The 24,089-nt window shown below is 41.9% G+C and overlaps 1 protein-coding gene across 4 annotated transcripts in view; it reads right to left on the reverse strand.

Annotated features, from left to right (window-relative positions):
* Positions 1-24,089, reverse strand: part of LOC147017225 (protein tyrosine phosphatase type IVA 1-like) — an 81,266-nt gene that overhangs the window by 49,014 nt on the left and 8,163 nt on the right. The gene's annotated exons all lie outside the window — the stretch shown is intronic.

A 24,089-nucleotide genomic window follows, 5' to 3' on the forward strand; every position in this document is an offset into this window, starting at 1 on the left:
GTTTTGACCCCACTGAGTTCTAGGAGGGATGGAACTGGGAAAGAAAGCTGTTGTCCAGGAACCCAGAGATCTGCTTCGTGTCAGCCGTTGGTGGAACAGTCTCTCTGTGCTTTTGTGAGGCAAAGAGACATACAGAGCTCCACTCTCCCTCCTTTCCTTAGCCAAGAGCAAACTCTTTTCGGATTTATTTCCCGCCCGCTGCAACACGCTTGAAGCCCCCTCCAAACATTTCCGTCTTTTGTTGTGCTTTGCCAGCATGGCTATCCCATAACCCTCAGGCGCCCCCATTCCCTTCCCTGCTTACCACTCCTCTTCAACAAACTGCAACCCACCCCTGTTGGTAAAGAAAAGAAAAACAAAGGTGACGCCTATCTTAATGATAAGAACAGGACCCACGATCGAGTGGAGATGGTGGTGATCGAGGTGGTGTTCGTGGAGGGGGTGGAGTGTGATGGGAGTCATTGACCTATGCCCAAAAGCTATGTTATCAGAGCAGTGAGGTCAATGCTTTCAATGAAAAGTAACCCTATGATGTTGCAGTGAATAACTAACCAAATAAAAAAGGCCTTTCCTTTTTTTTTTTTCGCCTTGGGGTTCAGGCAAAGCTTTGTTGCCAAAAAGGCAGCTCTCCCAAGGCTGCATATAAAATTGACAATTTTCACTTTATTCAATGCTGCAAAAATGTAAAATCTTTTGCTTTTTAGATGAAAATAAAGCAGAAGGATAAAATGTTTCTTCAACCTGCCCTTGTCCTTTTGGCCATCACCAAGGTCTTATCATTCTCATGGTGAGAGTCACTAACCTCTCTCATCGAGGCTTTGTGGGTGAGCATTTCAGAAGGCAATTTGCCTGTTCAAACTCTTTGGCCAAGCCTCCTGGCATGCCATCAGAGAGCCCTTTGGCAGCAGGAATGATGAGTGGAAAAGCCCCTGCCTTTCCCAGGCAGGAGGAGGGGGGAATGTGGGAGGGTGGGTATGGGAGGACGGAAGAGAAGGTCTCGGATGAGGTTGGGATAGGGGTCGGGTTGGTGTGGGGATGCGGGAAGAGAGCAAAGGACAGGGAGAATGAGGAAGGAGGGTGCAGGGACAGCTTCCAGGGATCTGGTGGCATTGACCACCAGCCAAGTTGTATTCACGAGTTACCAGGACCCAAGAGAACTCCACCTGACATTTTCATATGATATGGCATTCAAAGACACCAGAATAGCAGCCAGAAATCACAAGTGACCCAATATATCTTGACAGAGATAGAGTGCTCGACGATGGTGCAAAGGAATTGTGACAAGGTCCGCTTTTTATTAACCCATGTGCTTTGACCCCACGTGTTCCTGGAAGAGTGAAAAGACCAAAAAATGCTGCTTCTTCGGAGAAACAAAACAACACATTCCATGGCTCCACACATCTCTCGGCAGAACCATCTCATCATGGAGCATTACAAAAACCCCAATGCATTTATTTTCTTTGAAACCAAAATCGATTTCCCATTTCATTTTTGGAAGACTCCAATGGCATGCCTGATCGTGTAAACAACCTCACTTTCTGCAGTGCTTGAGATTCATTTGAAAGGTTATTTATTTTTGTATTTAATGTGACTAAACAATGCAAACACAATTACGCAGACATACATGTGATGATGGTTGCATGCTGCTTTTCGATAGTTTAGTTCATTGCTGTGAAAAAAACTGGGATAGGTTTATGACGTCTGTATTGCACATCTCGAGTGAATATGACATCACAACATTGCACAACATTTGTGTGGCTGAATAAATAAGCATGCCTAGGTGTTTAGCTATCGTGTCTGTGAGAAACGAGATGGTTAGGCCAAATCTCTGAGCCCTGAGTGGAAACAACTTGCTTTGCCACCCATGCACAATGGTCACTGGATAAGAAAGACAGACAGACATATTGGTGTACAACATACCACAATCACACCACCCTCCACCTCACTTACCGCATCATACCCCGACACGTTCCCCGCCCTCATGGAAGTACACAAGAGTGGCATGGTAAACATCAGGTCTAGTTGCCAAAAGCATCCTATAGATGCCTTCAATAATCTTCTCTTGATGATTATTTCTACCATAGGCACCCTAGACACACACCATTGGTTGGTCTGTCCCCCCGCCCCCCCCAAAAAAAATATATATATTAATAATAACAAAAAATCCCAAAATTAAAACTTACCTCCAAAGATCAAACTATGTCATATTTTTCACTTTGACTGTCTGTCACAAGTCATGAGTAAAAATATAAAAGCAACAGTTTTATTGTGGCCACTGATATTTTGGTCATTGAGTTGAGGGAGCTTTGTGTGGTGTTGCGATTTCAGAGGCAATGTGCACCAACCGAAGGCATTAAAGACTCGACCACAAAGTGTGGAGTGACATCAGATGCTTACGATGGAAAGCATTGTTTGACGCAAGGAGTTCCTGCGAAATGAAACAATGTTTATATGTGTGGCAGGCTGTTAAACTCAGTTGAACATGCTATTTATTTTGAAACAACATAACTTTCCAGCACATCCTTTAATTGTCAGGACAATGCATTGACTTTCAAGTTCCAAATGAAGGTGTTGAGCTTTACTGCCCCCAAGAAAAAAAAATCAAGAAGACGAAGATATGTCAAACCAGTCAATCGGATTGGATCAATGTTATACCAACCAACAAACAAACAAACAATATATATATATATATATATATATATATATATATATATATATATATATATATATATATATATTATATGTACGTATATGTAAGTACGTACATGCGTGCGTGCGTATATATGTGTATGTGTATATATATGTATGTATATATATATATATATATATATATATATATATATATATCTATATAGAGATTATATATATATATATATATATATATATATATATATATATATATATATATATATATATATATATATATATATATATATATATATATGTATATACAGACTTAACTCAGTGCAAGTTCCTTTGGTGGTGGTGGTGGTATGGCAGCTCAGCTGCCAGGGTAGCTATCATTTCTTGAAGCGTGACTGTGTCGCTGATGCAGTGCCCCTCTACCAGTACACACACTGGAACTGGCACTCATTTCGCCGACCTCGGAGGATGACAGGCTGAGTCAACCCCCTGGTGTATTAATTCAGCGGCTGACAGGGCTTGAACGCAGGACTCTCAGATCCCAAGCCGCCACCCTAACCACTGAGCCAACACCAGGCTACCAAGTTCCTTTAATCATATGTTATTTAACAAAGAAATAATAATATTTTAGGCCAACGTGTACATAGCACGAGCAGTTGTCTGCAGACCTGCAAAAGGACTGTACACCTGTGTCAAATTTTCATCTATAATCTCTCATCTGTAAATGTTTTTCATTTTTACCTTGTAGGCCTATGCCTGTTTAGGCTTCAACACATTTTGAAACGTAAAGTTTTACAATCCTCACGTGTCCAAACATGTGTCACCGGTGAACGCAATATTGAAATTGCTTCACCGTGAAGGAAACGGTCCATTAAAATGGGAAATTTGAGACGAATAAAAAAATCGGCTTCACTGGGAAAAGTAGGTGAGAATGACTGAGGAAAAGCACCACCTGGACTTGGTCAAGACCTTTGCTGGGAATGGAATCGAATTTGTTGGTATACATTTCATTAGCACCAAAAACTTTCTTCCTGGAGCTGTCATGTTCGTGGAGGTACATATATTTGCAGAGCAGCTGGAAATGCCACCTCAACGTTGTATTTAGTGAGTAGAGTTGTGGTGAAATCAGTACTCCTGGGTTTACCATTCAGATATCATGCCGGCAGCAGTCATCTCAGGCCGGAGGAAGCCAATTAAGGAATTAGTTCCAAATCCATCGGGGATTACATGCATTCTACAGTAAGGCAAGCTAACTATATGACAATAATCACGATGATGGTACAGGCCTCACAAACATAAAACGATACATCGGTACTCTGCCTATGCACCACAACAAAATGGTACACGTTTCACCAACCAATAACGAGATAATGCCTTTGCACAAAAATAGCAGGGTAGAAGTGTCAGTGGCAGAGTGATAGTTCGGTCTCACACCATATTAATGGTACAGACCTTACCAGCATTTGCCTCAATCAGTTGAGTTAGGTGAGCAAGATATCCATGTCAGTAAAACTAGGGCAAGATCCCCAAATCCTTCACCCCTACTTCTCTGCCCCATATATATATATATATATATATATATATATATATATATATATATATATATATATATATATATATATATATATATATAATATTTGAGGATCAGTCATTTCAAAAATGATGAAGATCAAAAGGAAATGCTTCTGAGCTCAGAATTCATTTGAGAAAAGGTCAAAAGTTTATGTTGCCTTGGATACATGACAGAGGTATCATCAGGAAGAGCAGAATTACCCATTAGAATCAGATCAAGAATAAAGTTAGCCTGGAATAAGTGGAGACAACTATGTGGTATCATGAAGCACAGAAACATTCCATATGTGTAAAATTTCGAATTTATACTTTATAAAGCCCTTATCAGACTGGTATTAATGTATTATGCCTGGTGTTGGTTTTATGGTTAGGGTGGTGAGCTTGGGAACCCAGGATCCTGAGTTTAAATCCCACTTTATTGTTGAATTAATACCAGGTGGGGTTGACTCTGCCTGCCATCCTTCTGAAGTCAGCAAAATGAGTGCCAGCTTGCTGGTATGTCCTGTGTCGGAGTGGCGACCTGTTCAGGATTGTGCCCAATAGCCAAAGAGACTGCTTAGGCAGCACAAATGCTCTGTACAGAGTATGGTCCCAATGGACGGATGGATGGATTAATGTATGGAAGCGGAATATGGGCAATGCTTATCAAAGATGAAAAATTGTTGAATGGAAAGAACTGAGATTATAATAACACAAAGGATGAATGCATTGTCTCTGAAAGAAAGAATTCCGAGCTCAGAAATCAGGAAGACATTAAAAATTAATACTTGTGAAGAAGAACTTAAGAAGAGACTTGGTTGGTGTGGTCATGTGCAACAAAAGTCAGAAGATGAAGCTGTAAAGAAAGCAATAAAGCTCGTAGTGGAAGGAAGAAAGTTGAGAGGACATTCTAAAAAGTCATGGATTGAAAATATCAAGAAAGATATGGAATGTTTGGATTAGCCTGAAACTGATGCAATGGATAGATCAGTATTGAGGAATGCCAGCATTGGACTAACCCCCTGGGAAAATTGTCTTATTTTTCTCCCCCAAGTGAATGATGGCCAAGTCATTTGTGTAAGATTGAATAAGAAGAATAAGTGTTTTGGTTAAATCTACTCTTATGTGCCATTTTGCTTTCTTGCTTATAAATACTTGCTTTTAAATGATTGCTTGCTTGTGTGTTCATAATAAATAATGGTTTCTTGTTATTGCGAATCTTTCTCAGTTGTCTTTTCCTTTGTTGGTCCGATACAGTACACCAGTAGAGTTATACGGGAAGTTTTACCCCAATAATTTGCTTTGTTAGCCATCGCACACTCACTGTACTGCTTGGCAGTAATCCGAGTGGGTGCTGAGGGCACGAGACCCAAATTGACTCGGCCGTTCACAGGTAAGGTATCACGTGAGGTAGTGTAACCCTGCGAGGATTGGCAGTGCCAATCGTCAATTGTGATAGTTTGGCAACCCACTGGTGCATGGAGTTATTTGTGCCCAACGGCCTCAGGACCAGGCGTTTGGAAGGGACCCGAGCACTTCCCCTCGTGGCAAGCCCTGAACCGCGGATCCGCAACAATATGTTAATACTTTTGTTTTTATAATTAAAAAAGTTTTGCGTATTCATAGTTTACATTTATACTTCTTGTGTGTTCATTATATTCATTTATCATGCTCTGCAGAGGGGTAATGGGACTTTGTAAATACCCTGTAGATTATTGGCCAAGAAGCATTGTAAAAGTGTTACCTTAGATGTAGAATTACATGTTATTCGTTGAATGGATGCTGGTGAATGTATCCTTGATGTTTCTTGGTTAATTTTACCCCTGATCTATAAATATTGTGCCATTCAGAAAAAAGAAGATGTACCACTAACTTTGCTTCTGGAAGAGGTTTATTTGTATTTAAATGTCTGGTAATTGCTTTGCATTTATTCATATGTATGTGTACTTGAATATAACTGGAAATAATCAAAAAGGCTTCGGCACTCTGCAGCGATTATTACAAAAAAATAGAAAAAAAATTCGATTTTTAAATTTCTTTTTTGCTAAAACTCCATGGTATTTATTGAAAAACCACTAAAAGTTTGAACAAGATCCATTCAGCCATCTCTGAAAAAATGTGGCGACACACCCACAGACAGACGAATGGCTCTCTTGTAGTCTATATTTGTGAATGACTTTACAGCCAGAGAGGAACTCTGGGAAGGGGTTTTTTTTGTATACCTTGTCGAGGCTCGTGTGAGAGCTAACACACAATCCACATCAAGGGGGGGGGGGGGCATGAGACAAGAGGGGAGGGAGTGGGAAGGACAAAACAGTGGGGAACAGAGACATTAGGAGATTTGTGGAAGGGAGAGGGATGGGATGGGGAACATGGGAAATAGAAGATGGACATTACAGGGACTTTCAGGAAGGAAAGCAGGGAATTTGAAGGAGGTGGGCTTGGGTGGATTATCGGGGGTAGAAAAGATCGAGGATTTGGATGGGGGATGATAAGAGGTGGTGGTGAACAGCTGTTTTGAAGGTCTGGAGGGAAGAATGGGAATGAATAGAGCGAGGGAGTTTGTTCCAAAGGTGGGGAAAAAGAGGAATGAAAGAGTGGAGGTGAGCAGTGATTCGTGATTTTGGTAGTTTTATCAGAAGGGGGTTGTTGGCGGACCTTGAGCGCCCTGCGGAAATGTGGTGGGGACAAATTGCAGAGAGAGCAGGGGGGCGAGGCTGGAGAGGAGACGGTAGAAGACAGAAAGACCACTGACCAACCTGCGGTGATTGAGTGAGAGGCCCAAAGACTCAGCTTCATTGCGGGAGATGCCAATGATCCGAAATGCCTTGGTTACTACAGCGTGAAGCCGAGAAAGGTGAGAGGCAGGAGCACCAGCCCAGAGGGGAGAGCAGTACTCCATCAGGCTGCGGAAAAAAGCTTTGTAAATGGTCAGGAGCTCAGGTGGGCCGAGGAAGGATTTTGCACGATGGAGGATTCCCAGTCGGCGACTGGCTTTGGAGGCGAGGTTTGAAATGTGGCTTTCCCAGGAAAGGTCATGGCAGATAGTGAGACCCAGAAGCTTGAAAGAAAGGACTTCTTCCAGAGGATTGTTGAGAAAGTGGATGGGGGGGTTTTCTAAACGGTCCTTTCGAAGAGACATAGTGAGAGTGTGAGATTTGTCCGGATTGAAAGAAAGGTTTGAAAGGTTTCAAGTGGCAAAGGGCTTACCTTGTTTAGCTTTTTATTGTTGCTTTATGCAGCTTTCTTTGGTTAGAAGAGCATGAAAGGAGTCAATTTATTTATATAATCCTATCCACCTTGGTTTAATTTATTAAGTGAGAACTAATTGGTTATTCCCTCCATTCACAGGTGAGAGATGTGAGTGGGTCTTTATTTTTAATTTTTATGTTGACTGCTTTTTGACATTCACATGTGGTGCATGCTTGGGAGTCTCAATGGTGCATGTTTCTGTCTGCGCTGTTGCTGATGATCCGCCAATAAGTGATGAAAGCAGTCCGGCAGCTGAGGGGATGTGTAGCATTGGGATTTTCATGTGTACTATTTGTGAATGTCTTTACAGCTGTGGAGGAGGGGAAGGGTTTGAAATTGCAAAGGGCTTACCATGTCTTACTTTTCATGGTTGCTTTATGCAGCTTCTTTGGCGAGAGGAGTATGGGAGGAGTCAATTATTTATATAATCCTAGTCACCTGGGTTTTGTTGATGAGGTGAGAGCTGATTCGCTATTCCCTCCATTCACAGGTGAGAAATGTGGATGGCTCTTTCTTTATTATTTATATATTGACTGCTTTTGACATTTGAACGTGGAACATGTTTGGGAGCCTCATTGGTATGCATTGCTGTCTGCACTGTCACTGATGATTCGCCAAGAAGCGATGAAACCGGTCCGGCAGCTGAGGGGGTGTGCAGCATTGGGCTCCTCATGTGTGTACTATGTGTGAACATCTTTATAGCTGTGGAAGAACTCTGGGAAGGGTGTGAAACAGCAAAGCGCTTACCTTGATTCAGCCTTCTTGGGTTGCTTAATGCAGCTTCTTTGGCGAGAGGAGTGTGGGAGGTGTCAATTATTCATATAATCATAGCCACCTGGGTTTAGTTGATTGGCTACTCCCTCCATTCACAGGTTAGAGATGTGGGTGGATCTTTCATATATATATATATATATATATATATATATATATATATATATATATATATATATATATATATATATGTTATCATTTGTTTGAGTTACAGCCGGAGAGCCTTATGTTGTCAACGTTCAGAATACAGAGCATATAACAAGGACCGAGGAGGTTTTAATGAGTGAAAGGGTGATGGTGTGGGAATCTCTGCACACCTTTCATGACAGGCACATGTTGTCCCACCTAACTGTGTGGAGTAGCACAGACCTCACTGGTGTTTCGAAATTGGAATAAATCTGTTTTGCAACCTGGTGCATATCAAACTAACCTTTCTTGAGAGCACCTGAGAGACAGATAACATTGCAGGTGTTCAATGTTTGTTCTGTACGCAATGTTAAAGGCTGAGCTATCGATGCCTGTTTGTCATCCTAAGATCATAGCCATTTGATAGGCACCATTTTGATAGGAACCTAAGATAGGCACCATTTGCTACAGTTAGACATTCAGAACGTTCACAAAATTATAGTCACAAGGACAGGTGGCAAGTCAGGCAAGCGGTACAGCACGTAGTCTCGTCCTGCCGCTAACGTTTTGCTATTTGCTGCTTGCCCTTCTCACACCTTGCTGCCGCCTCTCCGAAGCCTGTCTATTTTTGTCACTGTATACAACCACCTCTCTCCATCATGTCATGCCTTCTCCACCCTTCATTCGTCCTCTCGCATGGAATCCTGCCTTCATTTGGTTATTTACACTTGGACTGTTTGGAATTGGATACCAAGTGTTGAAGGAGTGAATTCAGAGGAATCATCACACTTGGATAGCATACGAAGCAAACAAATAAACAAACAAACATAAGAACCGGTGTGCACATGAAAGATGATGACGATGCAACAGCAGGAGGGACATCAAGGTTTTCTTTGCAAGCCCTTTAAAATTTACAATCTAAAACCTCAATTAACATTACAGCAACTTTTTTGTATAGAAAGTCAAGTCTCATGGAAGGGCTAGAACATGAAACAGAAAATAACAGAAAGAACACAGCAGAAAGGGAGGAAATACACCCAAAGTGAGGTGCAGGGACACAACAGAGGGACACTTGGAGGAAGAATGGATGATGATAAGAATGAGAGCAAGGGGAGGGAGAGGACGATACAATGGCGGTGGGGGTAGGAGGGCATGAGCAAGCTGGAGGTGGGCTGAGAAAGAAAAGGAAGGGAAAACTGGAGATGAAACGACAATGAACAAAAACGAAAAGAAGGGTGGAGGGAGAGTTGGAGAAATCACAATAACCTGAAAAAGGAATGGGTGGGCCAGTGGAGGACTAATGAGGGTGGAAAATATCATGAATATGGATGGGGGGAAGATCGAAGGAGGAGGTGACCAACTAGCCATCTTGAAGTCCTTGAGGGAATAGTGGATTTTTAAGGAACAGTCCTACAGCTAGTGGGTTGGAACATCTTGGCAAACAATATTCAGCTGTGTTTCCAACTGAACATTGAACCTTTTGATGTCTTACTGACATCTTACTGTTGAGCAGCCAAGTTAACATTATTCTGACGGCTCTAAAACAGCAACATGGTTTCTTCATATTGTTCAGACTGCTCAGTGATCTAGTCTGTGTTTGATAATTAATCACTGCAAATAGATTTTAATAAAACTGCTGTCTGTTGCAATAGTGCCAGCAGGGCTGTTTGCATCATGGAGCACAACATCCTTTTGAGATTGTGTTAGTCAGTTGTCCCCTATGGAGATTGGGACCATGCTCTGTGCAGAGCGTTGGTACTGCTTAAGCAGTCTCCTTGGCTATTGGGCACAATCCTGGATGGGTCGCCACTCCGATACAGTATACCAGCATGCTGGCACTCATTTTGCTGATTTCGGAAGGATGACAGGTTGAGTTAACCCTACCTTGTATTAATTTAACAGCTGAGCGGGATTTGAACTCAAGACCCTAGGATCCAAAGCCCGCCACCCTAACCATGAAGCCAACACCAAGCAGTGTATTGGATGTTAGAGGTCCCATATGGAATCAAGTGGATGTTAGAGATTCCATGATTTGTTTTACAGGAGAGTCCGTAAAGCCAAATTCCATTTTAATTTTTATTTGGCTCAAGTGTCGTGTTGATAACTTTTACTCCAGAGGATCTTTATTTATAATTGTTATTGTGGCCTAAAATCAGGAAATGCACACAAACAACTACATTTTCATTCATTCATTCCAAAGATAGTGTCCGCATTCTGAAATATCAAATTTGATCGCAGACTGAAACTACAATGGCACTCGGTAGAATGCATACATTGGCCAGGCTGAACAGTTTATGTTGTGTATCCCACTTGTTGTTTTTTCATATGCAGCATGTGGTTGCTGGCTGCATCATTTTCTGGAAGTGCGGCTGTGCCGCTGATGCAGTGCCCCTGCTACCAGTAAGTTCGTCCTCATTTTGCTGACCTCAGAAGGATGACAGGCTGAGTCAACCTAGCTGGTGTTATTTCAACGGCACAACAGGGGCTTGAACTCAAGGCCCTAAGATCTTAAGCCAGACACCTTAACCGTTAAGCCAACACCAGGCTTCGGTATCCCACTGATGGGACAGATCTGGATCCAGACCTGAAACAAAATCAAATCGGCTTGTTATTGTCACCTAACCAACTCATCCACCGATTTTGTCATAACTCGTCAACAAATGTTTGAAATATCGTCCGGCATATCATTTTTGGGCCCCATCTCTCAATGGTGAAGAATGACTTCAAGCATTCCAGTATCCGGATCCAGATCTTCACTAAAATGTCATCAATTCGTCCTTGTGACACACCCAACCTGTCCACCAAGTTTTGCCCGAATCAACCCACAACTTTTTGAGATATCCTGCTCATTGACAGACAGACAGACAGACAAACAGACAAGAAGGCATCAGGTGGTAGCCTGACAGGTATGACAAAAATCATGAAAATAATGTCAGTCACTTTGCCCTTTGACATAGATAATCGAAAAACATTGACAGCCTCACTTTTGTCCTTTGGAATGCTCTGGTAAAGTTTGACGAAGGGTCCCGACTAAAACTGGCGGACTCTTCTCCAGTGATACTGAGATCTTTTCCATCCACCAAGTAATGTAAGCATGTGAGACACCAAGCACACTTAACATCGATCAGAGGGACGGAACCTTTTGTGACACAATGCCCTGTCTGCAGAACAACAATTCTCGTCTGGCCAAGAACCAAACTCACAACAGACAGCTCAAAGGTGAGCACATTTTTGCACCATCCTGTTTGACTGGATTGCATTATGACACTTGGTTGTGAAATTGAACAAGGGGACACAAACTACCCTGGTCTAAATATACTTCAGACCAATAAAAATACCTTTATTGATATGTCATAATGCACATGGGGTCGAGAACCTCATGATCCTAATATTTTTCACCTGTTATAAATAGGATTAATTTGACCGTATCACTTTCCCTGTTGGATGATTTCCCTATATGCACCACACTCGTGAATATATTTGGGTATTTCAGTCCGTGAAGTACATACAGACAGGAAACTAAAAATACAAGCTCATTCTTGTAGTCAATGCAAACAGATTGTTCCTGTCTGCTGTTTAAAACATGCGATTTGAAAGCTGTTGAGTATTCTTGTCTTTGGTGCAAATGTTAATGTGAATATATGATGTTGCCTGCAGAATGTAATAAGTAATATTCTTGACTGTGGCTTTGATTCGGCCTTTTTAATTGGACCTTAACCACTGCAGCTTTGGTCCAGGATCATAAACAAGGTGGTTGGTCCAGGATTTACAGACGACCTTTGAGACTGCGACTTTGATGCAGCATTTGATCAGGACCTTAGACTGTATTTGGTGCAGGATATAAAGACGTCCTTAGATGTATTTGTCTTTGAAGCTATTTGGCTAAGATCAACCACCATGTGCAACAAAACACCCACCCGAAGTCACGACATCTTCCACCTTACCCATATTTTCTTACTTCTCACCATGAAATGGTTCTAATAAATGACATAAGATTGCTGGATGGTGGGAGTTGATAAATGGCTTTGCTATGCACTTTCATCCTTTGCCGATCACTGTCATGTGAAAATCAAAAGGGCCCTCGTTAAATTTTCTTCTCTTTACTGAACCATCGAGACGATTTGCATCAGCGTATGTTCGCCATGAACACCAAGCGAAGAATGGAAAAGCATTGTTCCCTCTCAGGCATGATAACATCGATCAACAACAAGCACTTGTGTCTCATGTGATGTCATAGAACAGTTTTAACCACTGTCAGAGTCAGCTCATGGAGAACCTTGCTTTGTCATTTGTGAATAAATCTTTTTTTTTCAATCAACTGACGATTGACAAAGACACACTAACCATCATGGGAAGCAAAGTGAAGCTGATGTTTTGGCCATGAGCCTTCTTGTTCCGACGAAGGGGTTATGCCCGAAACGTCAGCTGCACATTGCATCCTACATCCTGGTTGATAAGACTTATCATTTGAATTGTTTGCCGATATACAGACAAACTTTTTCCTTGAGAAACTTTGGCATTCCTCAATGTGTGAATGGACAGAAAAATTTCTGCAATAATTTTATTTCTTTAGAGATTAATACCATATTTGTTTCACATCGATATCACACATAGTGGCTCGGAGGAGGAAATTGGGACCACACTCTGTGCAGAGCGTTGGTGCTGCTTAAAGCCCCGGGCACAACAGATCGTACGAAATTTTGTCGTGGTAGACCCATAAAATATTTGTCGTGGCCAGATCTTGCAACATGCCCGAAATCTATTTCGAGTGGTCACAAGGGCTACGACAAATTAAAGATGGTTTGGCGATGGGGACTTCACAGAAAAAAAAGATATGTCGTGGTTATGTCGTGGGTGTGTCACAAGTCAGTCGTGTGACAATCGTGGGACCATCGTGAGTTGTCGGGCATTGTCAGGGGGCTGTTTTTCACGTGATCAGGTCGGGATTCACTCGTGGGATGCGCGTGCGACTGTCACAAGACTGTCGCACAACAGTCGTGAGTCGCTCAGGTGGAATAGCCATCCTCTCTCAGCGATGACAAACAGTTTTTAGTTCCAAGCGTTCATTCGTCTGAGCTACAGTGGGGAGAACAAGAATTTGATACACTGCCGATTTTGCAGGTTTTCCCACTTACAAAGCACGTAGAGGTCTGTAATTTTTTTTTTTATCATAGGTACACTTCAACTGTGAAAGATGGAATCCAAAACAAAAATCGTGAAAATCACATTGAATGATTTCTAAATTATTAATTTGCATTTTATTGCATGAAATAAGTATTTGATACATCAGAAAAAAAAAGAACTTAATATTTGGTACAGAAACCTTTGTTTGCAATTACAGAGATCAGACGTTTCCTGTAGTTCTTAACCAGGTTTGCACAGACTGCAGCAGGGATTTTGGCCCACTCCTCCATACAGATCTTCTCCAGATCCTTCAGGTTTCAGGGCTGTCACTGGGCAACACAGACTTTCAGCTCCCTTCAAAGATTTTCTATTGGGTTCAGGTCTGGAGACTGGATAGGCCACTCCAGGACCTTGAGATGCTTCTTATGGAGCCACTCCTTAGTTGCCCTGGCTGTGTGTTTCGGGTCGTTGTCATGCTGGAAGACCCAGCCACGCTCCATCTTCAATGCTCTTGTTGAGGGAAGGAGGTTGTTGGCCAAGATCTCACGATACATGGCCCCATCCATCCTCCCCTCAATACGGTGCAGTCGTCCTGTCCCCTTTGAAGAAAAGCATCCCCAAAAAATGATGTTTCCACCTCCATGCTTCACGGTTAGGATGGTGTTCTTGGGGTTGTACTCATCCTTCTTCTTCCTCCAAACACGGCGAGTGGAGTTTAAACCAAAAAGCTCTATTTTGGTCTCATCAGACCACATGACCTTCTCCCATTCCTCCTTTGGATCATCAAGATGGTCATTGGCAAACTTCAGATGGGACTGCACATGCGCTGGCTTGAGCAGAGGGACCTTGCGTGTGCTGCAGGATTTTAATCCATGACGGCGTAGTGTGTTACTTATGGTTTTCTTTGATACTGTGGTCCCAGCTCTCTTCAGGTCATTGACTAGGTCCTGCCGTGTAGTGCCGGGCTGATCCCTCACCTTTCTCATGATCATTGAGGCTCCACGAGGTGAGATCTTGCATTGAGCCCCAGACCGATGGAGATTGACTGTTATCTTGAACTTCTTCCATTTTCTAATAATTGTGCCAACAGTTGTGGCCTTCTTAACAAGCTGCTTGCCTATTGTCCTGTAGCCCATCCCAGCCTTGTGCAAGTCTACAATTTCGTCCCTGATGTCCTAAGACAGCTCTCTGTTCTTGCCCATTGTGGAGAGGTTGGAGTCTGATTGATTGAGTGTGGACAGCTGTCTTTTATGCAGATAACGAGTTCAAACAGGTGCAGTTAATACAGGTAATGAGTGGAGAATGGGAGAGCTTCTTAAAGACAAAACTAACAGGTCTGTGAGAGCCATAATTCTTACTGGTTGGTAGGTGATCAAATACTTATTTCAAGCAATAAAATGCAAATTAATTATTTAAAAATCATACAATATGATTTTCAGGATTTTTGTTTTAGATTCCGTCTTTCACAGTTGAAGTGTACCTATGATAAAAATTACAGACCACTAAGTGCTTTGAAAGTGGGAAAACCTGCAAAATCGGCAGTGTATCAAATTCTTGTTCTCGCCACTGTATATACCCCTCAAAAAACGAAAATATGTTGCAAGACTAACGCAAGACTAACGCACGACAGACTTGCAATGTTGGGCGAGCCTCTTACGAAATATAATATTTGTGAGACAATCTTGCAACTGTCTCACGACTGTCCTGCAACAGTCGTGAGACAGTCGTAGGACAGTCGTGAGATTGTTTGACTAAAAATTTTTCTTCTGGTACCCACGACAAGATATTTATCGCACGACAGTCGCAAGACTGTCGTAGGACAGACTCACGACAGCCACAAGACATAGATACCACAAAAGTCGTCGAGCAAAAAAGGTGCATGTCCAATTGCACGGAAAAACGTTGGACCTCTGTATCTCTGAAACTGCACCAAGGAAAAAAATTGAAACTTGGCAAATGTACGATTTTTTATGATGTCATAGGTGCCTTCATTTAGACGTCAAAATTGTAGATGTAGAACGCTATATCTGATCAGCACAAAATTTTTTGAGGGTCATCTAGGGATGAAATGGTCGACAGAAAATTTTTGATGACATCATTGATCAAGTGATTCGGCAGCCATATTGTTAAAAAAAAATCTTCAAAAATCTTAATTTCTGAAGTGGCTGAACAGATCGAGGCGAAACTTTACACATATGACCACCTAACCATGAGGAACAAAAGGTTCACACACTTAACATCATAGGTCACATGGTTTGGCAGCTATATTTATTGGATTTACCCAAAAACGTATAAAAAAAGATTTTGGACAGATCGAATGGAAACTTCACACAAATGTTCCCCAAGGCTTGAGGATACCAGGGTATTTATGAATAAAATTATGTCCCATGGTCTGGCAGCCAGATTGGATTGAGTGAAAATCATTTAAAAAAATCATTTCTCTTGAACCACAAAATTAATTGAAGTGAAACATCACAATTATGATATAGTAGTGATGGGAAATATATGTTGGAAATTTCATCATCATTGGACGCATGGTCTGGCAGCCAGAATTATTTATTTATTTTTGATCTGCGTTGTTTTTTTGTTTGATATTTTTTGGAATAAGGCTCACTTGGGTGTGCCTGGATGGGTTTGAGGGTAGAGGAGTAGTAGCTAAAATGCGATTCCTATCCAGGTTCCTCCTGATGACTTCCTCTTTGCTTTTTGCTTGTTCGGGTTCCTTCTGATTACTCCAATGCGGGGCTGTACCTATTTGGTCTTCCATTTGATTTGAATTTAATTTATTTTAATCCCATTATAAATTAAATTGCGTTCAATAAATTCATTAATAAATTCATTAATAAATTCAATTATAAAAGATGCCATGGGTCAGGGTCAGGTGTCCGATCAAAGCAGGGTTGCATCAAAGAGGGATGTCTTGGTACCTGGTCATCACTGCCAGCAGTTATCAAGAGGCAGTTATAGTTATGTCTTATTAATTAACTAACACACCAGTACGTAAAAGCCACACAAAATACACCACACAAAACAAGTCCAGGCGAGGGGCGGCAATCTCTGATCGCTCTTTTTGTTTTTACCTCCACCACCAAAGGTGAAGGAGGTTATGTTTTCACCTCTTTCTGTCTGTTTGTATGTTCGTTTGTCTGTCTATGTGAAGAATATCTCAAAAAGTTGTCGACGGATTCGGATGAAATTTTGTGGATGGCTTGGGTGTGTGTCAAGGACAAACTGATTAGATTTTGCTGAAGATCCAGATCTGTATCCGGCTAATATAATTTGTTAAGAGATTCTTCATCATTGATAGATAGAACCAAAAATGATATCTGGAATGATATTTCAAAAATGTATTGGGTCCGAAATGTTCTCATGGATCAGGCATTGTGTGGTGGACGTATGTGCTCTACCGACTGCCCTTCTAGTTTGTTCTCTTTTTGGAAGGTAATCAAGTTTATCGAATTGAAATTCTCATTGAAGGTTGGCCATTCATGAATCCTCACCATGCAGGAGTAGGTGGGTGGGGGGGGGGAGGGGGTGCAATGCAGGACGGACATGCTACACATGGGAAAAAAAAGGTCCATATTACCTTTTCTTCTACCGTGTTATTTTCTCACGAGGTCCTAAGGACTGTTGTGCCATGCTGAAACTTGAGGAAGAAGCTAAACAGTTTTACCTTCTCTACAGCACCCATAAGCCCTGCATCGACTGCTTGTAGTGCTACCAGCGACAGAGTAGTTACCACTACCAGCAGTCGAGGCAGGGCTTATCAAGATGTATGCATAATTTGGATATCATGTGAGTGCAAAGGCCTATCTTTTTAAAAAAGATACCATGGGATATTACCGTCTGGATGATTTGAGATGGACAGACAGTTTAACATCCATGCTATAAAAGGAGCAGTCTGTGTATCTGTGTGGCCATGCATGTGTCCGTGCTGTGTACGAGTTCCGCCCATTGGACAGTTTGCCTGACTCCACCCACAATTTCTATACTACCGCCTCAATATTTCTATGATACTCCGTATCAGTCTGAGGTTTAATAGGCCTCTTTTGTAATGAAATGGAAGACCAGGAAGGAACCCAAAGAAGTAAAGAGCAAAGATGGAGCCATCAGGAGGAACCTGGATAGGATTTGGGTTTGAACCACAACTGCACCACCCTCATACCCATCCAGGCACAGCCAAGTGAGCCTTACAGAAAAATTTCTGCAAGAATTCACTTCTCCTTCGAGAGTTAGATAACAAAATAGAGAAATAGAGAGTATAAGAGATGAAAGAGAAGTAAAAGCAAGAATTAGAATGAATAAAGAGAGTTATGAAAATTTTTTTTACGGAAGTGTGAAAGGAACAAAGAAGAAAGATGTCGGGAAGAACCCAGACAAATTTTCTTTCAGCAGTTACTCTCCAGGCTGAAACGCAGCAACAAGCCACCAGAGGTAAACTCACACTTTCTGACTCTCTCACAGCTTTATCTTAACTCAAATTCGATATCTAATTTCATTTTTCATCGTGGCTAAGATGGGTTAAGGCTCAGTTGCAAACACGGGAAGAAAATCGTGTGGATATTGACGTTTTAAATTGCAAAACTAATTTAATAGCTGTTTCTGGTCAGGTGCAATGTGGGGAGGAGGTAAGGAGAGGGGTGGAGAAGGTGTAGAGAGGGAGGGGGGAATGAGTGAGGGTAAGGGAGGGTGGGACAGAGTGAGGAGGTGGGGGAGTGAGGGGGGGAAGTGGGAACAGAGTGAGAGTGGAGGGGGGAATGAGTGAGGAGAAGGACAAAGTGAGGGAGAGGGATATAGTGAGGGGAGGTAGAGGAACATAGTGAGGGGGGGTAGAGGAACATAGTGAGGGGAGGGAGAGGGGGAAAGTGAGGAGAGGGAGGGCAGACAGAGTGAGGGGAGTGAGGGGAGAGAAGAGAGGAGGTGGAAGTGGGAGAAGAGAGAGTGGGAGTGCAGGGGGATCGGAAGGTGGAGGAGGGGGAGAGAGAGAGAGAGAGAGAGAGAGAGAGAGAGAGAGAGAGAGAGAGAGAGAGAGAGAGAGAGAGAGAGAGAGGGAGAGAGAGAGAGAGAGAGAGAGAGAGACAGACAGACAGACAGACAGACAGACAGACAGACAGACAGACAGACAGACAGACAGACATATATATATATATATATATATATATATCTATATATATATATATATATATATATATATATATATATATATATATATATATATATATATATATATATATATATATATATATATATGAGGTCCTGAATTCACATTTTAGATTACGTGGAATTTCCACGGGCCCTGCTGCTGTTTCATTTGCCATCAGATATAACCCACTCTTTCCTTATCAATTCTTCACTGGAATCTACTACATTTAAAATTAATCACATATCTACACTTTCAACAGCAGATAAATACTTTGTAAAATACACATGTCATAAACATGCGTACTATCTTTTTCGTGCCAGACTGCACAGACCTCACTTTGTGTTTACTACAGTAATGTGTTCAGAATTGCTTTCTGCTTTGATACATCAACTATGCAACAGAAGGAAGATTAAAAGTCTGTTTGGCTTCAGCACAGGGCTAAAGAAAGACTTGATATTGATTTGATTACTTCTAAAACCTCCAATAATGTAAAATGTGTTTGTGGTATGCTGCATGTGCACATACACAGCAAAGTGATGTACATGTAGATTGTAAAATAGAGAAGATTCGCAGGCACACTTCGTCATGCCAAACGTAAACAAGGACAAATGTGTCCAAGAGCCGTGTCATAAAGGTTTTGTCTTCACCAGAAGAAGAAGAACAACAACAAGAAGAACAATGCGGAGCTCTCTTAAAGCCAGCATTCGCAACGCGATGCGGCTAAAAAGAGACCACTTCCTATTCAGATGTCTAATACTGTGCTGTACATCTCCAAAAGCCATATTTGATTTTTTTTTCTGCATGAATCTAGCTTAGCGGTTAGGGTGGTTGGCTTGCGACCCCAGTGTTCTAAGTATGAGACCCACCGGCCACTGAATTAACACCAGATGGGGTAGACATAGCCTGCCATCCTTCCAAGTTTGGCAAAATGAACACCAGTGTAGTGATAATAGGGCACTGTAGCAGCGGCATAGCCACGTCCCTCATTAATGATGCAACCAGCAGCCGCAAGCCTACACACGAGTGTGTGTGTGTGTGTGTGTGTGTGTGTGTGTGTGTGTGTGTGTGTGTGCATGAATTGTTCTGCTTTGATCCATCGACCACATATAAAGAGTCAGATTAACAGCGCATCTTTCTAACCTCAAAACAGCACTGAAAGAAGAAAAAGAGCAATCTCTACAGACCTTGCCAGGAATTGTTTTGTGTGGTGTGTTGTGTGATGTTTGTGTAGTTTTGTATGGTGTATTTTGTGTGGCATTTGTGTACTATTACGTAATTAATAATTTGAACTGCCACTTTATAACTGCTGGCAGTGATGAGCGGTTCAGCCATTTCAGAGACGATTTTTGAAGGCTTAAAAAATATATAAAATGGCTTCCGAACACGTGACCAATGACGTCATCAAAAAAAATTGTGGACCATTTTATCCCTCGATGACCCTCAAAATTTTCATACTAATCGGATGTAGGGTTATACATATGCAAGAATGATGTCATAACGAAGGCACCTATGACATCATCAAAAGTTGCACATTGCCCAGAAGGAGTACTTGCTATGTGCCAAGTTTCAATTTTTTCCTTGATGCGGTTTCATAGATACAGAGGTCAAAATTTTTTCCGTTTTTCCAACATGGCTGCCACATCACGTGACCTATGATGTCATAATTATCATTGCAACATTCTAAATGAGTAGTCGCACCAATGGTGAAAATTTCGTCTCAATCCGACAACCGGTTGCAGAGAAAAACATGAAAGTTCTGTGCAGACAAACAAAAAACAAATGGACCCAAAACAATACCCTCTCCGTCGGCGAGGGTAATAACTAAATATTTTTGCCTGTAAATGTAATAACTCCAATAAAGTAGGATGTGAGTGTTGGATCGATTGCCATATTGCATGCATGTACAATCATCAATATGTTTTGCTTTGATCAAAATGTGATGCAAATTATTCAATACATGTGCCTCATTCTATGATGAATATCAAGAGAAAAGGAACAAGTGGTGGTGTTATTTTTCACATCAGAATTGCATGTATAAGTTTACTCACAGCCAAAATGTAACTGGCCACAGGTGTGTGTGTGTGTGTGTGTGTGTGTGTGTGTGTGTGTGTGTGTGTGTGTGTGTGTGTGTGTGTGTGTGTGTGTGTGTGTGTGTGTGTGTGTGTATATGTGTGATGCAATCACCCTCTGGGTAATGTACTTGTCCATTCTAAACGACAGCATGCACCACATTGCTCACACACCAGGATAGCCACATGAATGAGATAAACATTCATTGTGAATCAAATCTGAAATTTTGCTCAGAAATAAATTGGTCACCAGTCAGAGTTGAGGATGGCTGTTAACATGATACATGGGAAATAAATGGTGAATTTGTTTCTCGTGTAGAAGCTGCTTCCCAGACAGCAACCACGAAGATAGCAAGGAGGGTCACCTGGTGTCAATGAGCCTCCAAGAAGAACAGTCTTGTAGCTACCAGCAGTCGAGAGAGGAATTTGTAATTTGCTCAGAGTGCCGATGATAACTCGATTATTCTTTGTGAAGGACAACGGGGATGTTTAACATCCGTACACGAGTGCTAGCAGATAGTACACATTCCATCTGAGGGACGGCACAGACATTGAAACACTAGGGTGACGACAGTGTGTAGCTGGGACGAGATTCCAACCCAGGCCAGACAGCTCAGAGGAGAGTGTGCATACCTCTATGCTATCTTGTCAGCCCAGAGCTAAGAATTAAGTACATACCAAAAACAAGGTGAATTTTGTGTTTAAAAATGGATGCAAGTTTTTCAAAAAACAGAAGACAGAACTGGTGCAAGCTGAGGCGGAAGAACATTTGACTTCAATGAGGTGTGAAGTACCTTTCAGCATGATCTGTCAACTTGTAACACAGCTGTATTTAACATTTTCTGGGATAATTGCATGAAGCATACACCAAAATAATTTTGATGAAACCCGCTACTTCAATTGACTACAAAAATACTTTTACGAGGCACTTAGAAAAATGATTGCATTCGATTTTGCATTCTCATCATGCCACTTGCATCAGGACTATTATCAGAGCTTATAGGATAATCACCAGATGATTTGGCACCGCATACATCTTGCTCGCTGCTTCATCCCCAAACCATGAAAACGTGGCCTTACAAGACTTCGATATACAGTACTCTCGATTTCGGATGAAATCAACATGTCGTTTGTTTGAGGTATGACAACAGCCATGGGGAGCAAGGAGTAGCTGACATTTCAGGTGTTAAGCCTTCATCTTTGGGCGTTACTTCGAGATTATCGTGGTCTGATGAAGGGTTAATGCCTGAAACATCACCTTCTCTTTGCTTCATCCACGGTCAATATATCTCAATCAATGACCTGCTCATTTCATCCAATGTTCTACCTGTCCGACAGTGCAAATCGACATTAGGCTTCACCAGCATTAAGACTAGTTCTTCATTCTTTCAATTTTGGCTTGGGCTTCATTTCAAACGTCATTGTTATTATATCCCGATATAATTATGTTGTGTTGCTTGCTCTGCTTGTGGAGGCATTATATGTATGCATGAATTGATTTTGGAGACAAAAAGTGTGCTTTGGCTCCATTAGCTTATATGCAGGGTAACACAAAGGTTGACATTATATGGAAATGTTGTAATACTATGATGTTAATGCGCTGAACTGATGCCAGTCATTTCTTTGAGATTGTGAAGACGTTGACCATGCGACTAGCAGAGAAAGGTCTGATTTGCTACTGGTTCAATTGTTTCAGCTCAGGTGGCATTCAAACATCAATCCCATATGAATGAAAAAAAAATACAGTCTCTATCTTTTCTCTCTCTCTTTTCTCTCTCATTAGTCTCTCTCTTTTTCCTCTCTCATTCGTCTCTCTCTCTCTCTCTCTCTCTCTCTCTCTCTCTCTCTCTCTCTCTCTCTCTCTCTCTCTCTCTCTCTCTCTCTCTCTCTCTCTCTCTCTCTCTCTCTCTCTCTCTCTCTCTCATTAGTTTCTCTCTCTCTCTCTCTCTCTCTCTCTCTCTCTCTCTCTCTCTCTCTCTCTCTCTCTCTCTCTCTCTCTCTCTCTCTCTCTCTCTCTCTCTCTGTGTCTCTCTATCTCTGTCTCTCTGTCTCTGTCTCTCTCTCTCTCTCTCTCTCTCTCTCTCTCTCTCTATCTCTCTCTCTCTCTCTCTCTCTCTCTCTCTCTCTCTCTCTCTCTCTCTCTCTGTCTCTCTCTCTCTCTGTCTCTCTGTCTCTCTGTCTCTCTGTCTCTCTGTCTCTCTGTCTCTCTGTCTCTCTGTCTCTCTGTGTCTCTGTGTCTCTGTGTCTCTGTGTCTCTGTGTCTCTGTGTCTCTGTGTCTCTGTCTCTGTGTCTCTGTCTCTGTGTCTCTGTCTCTGTGTCTCTGTCTCTGTGTCTCTGTCTCTGTGTCTCTGTCTCTGTGTCTCTGTCTCTGTGTCTCTGTCTCTGTGTCTCTGTCTCTGTGTCTCTGTCTCTGTGTCTCTGTCTCTGTGTCTCTGTCTCTGTGTCTCTGTCTCTGTGTCTCTGTCTCTGTGTCTCTGTCTCTGTGTCTCTGTCTCTGTGTCTCTGTCTCTGTGTCTCTGTCTCTGTCTCTGTCTCTGTCTCTGTCTCTGTCTCTGTCTCTGTCTCTGTCTCTGTCTCTGTCTCTGTCTCTCTCTCTCTCTCTCTCTCTCTCTCTCTCTCTCTCTCTCTCTCTCTATTCCAGACATTTTCAGGCAGGCAGGAGACAAAGAAGCGAGAATAAGACTTTGTCACTTGTTTTATTTTTTTAAGAACAATGAGAGCATTGTCAAACGGCTCTTGATGAAAGATGAGGTGAACTTTGCATTTAGCGGTTTAGTTAATAAGCAGGCTTGCAGGTTGTGGGGCTCAGAAATCCCAATAGCAGCTTCATTAAAACTCTCTTCTTAGTCAAAAACTATTCTTAATAATCAATAACCTAATGTGTGATGTTATGCTGTATACAGAAGTGGCGTCGCAAGGCTATACTCATTTATTGAGTGAGATCATTTGAACATTATCTTAAAAACCTAATGTAGAATCCTTTGATGTGACACAATACTTGCTGTTTTTTGCAATTGTAAGCTGCTGAGGATGTTTGTGTGACACTCCATTGCTTTTGGAAAATAAATACAGAATGAACAAACCATTCACATACCTTCAATGGTTTTGTGTCTGTACACACTGTGGCATCACAGTCTGTATCCTGTCATGGCAAAATGTTCGGCCTGAAATATTTCACAAGGTTTCCAGCTGCAATGCATGCCGTTAAACCGCTCTCGATAATGAAAACAGGTGCTTTGCAGTCAACATTAGCTAGATGTGCAATCATTACATCATCACAATAAGGGGCAAATTCAGGCTTCTACAGAGGGTGTTGGGGGTTGTTAATACAGGCGTGTGTGTGTGTGTGTGTGTGTGTGTGTGTGTGTGTGTGTGTGTGTGTGTGTGTGTGTGTGTGTGTGTGTGTGTG

Source organism: Eptatretus burgeri, chromosome 11 (genome assembly GCF_056783735.1).
Source record: "Eptatretus burgeri isolate ZD-2024b chromosome 11, Ebu_testis_v1, whole genome shotgun sequence".
NCBI lineage: Eukaryota > Metazoa > Chordata > Myxini > Myxiniformes > Myxinidae > Eptatretus > Eptatretus burgeri.